A 313-nucleotide genomic window follows, 5' to 3' on the forward strand; every position below is an offset into this window, starting at 1 on the left:
CAAATTTAAAATTGACGGAGCTCATTATTCCAAATAAGTAAGCAATGCGTAGTTTAAGTAGACAGTTTTTCAAAAAATACTCAAATCCTGTTCACAAAACATTATTGCGTATTGTCCACTAGGCATACATCAGAAGGTTTTGCTGTCTAAAGTACCTCTAAGGGGATTTTTCTGTTATATTTCCCTTGAACTTGGACTGGTGCTGACATCTAGAGTACATGATACGGATTCACCCATTGTACTAGAGAACTTGCCCAATAGGCGCACATCGGAGGGTTTTCCCGTCTGAAATATACCTTTAATAGTCATAATT

This window comes from Artemia sp. Qi Xiang Cuo, chromosome 20 (genome assembly GCF_049724085.1).
Source record: "Artemia sp. Qi Xiang Cuo chromosome 20, ASM4972408v1, whole genome shotgun sequence".
Classification (NCBI taxonomy): Eukaryota; Metazoa; Arthropoda; class Branchiopoda; order Anostraca; family Artemiidae; genus Artemia; species Artemia sp. Qi Xiang Cuo.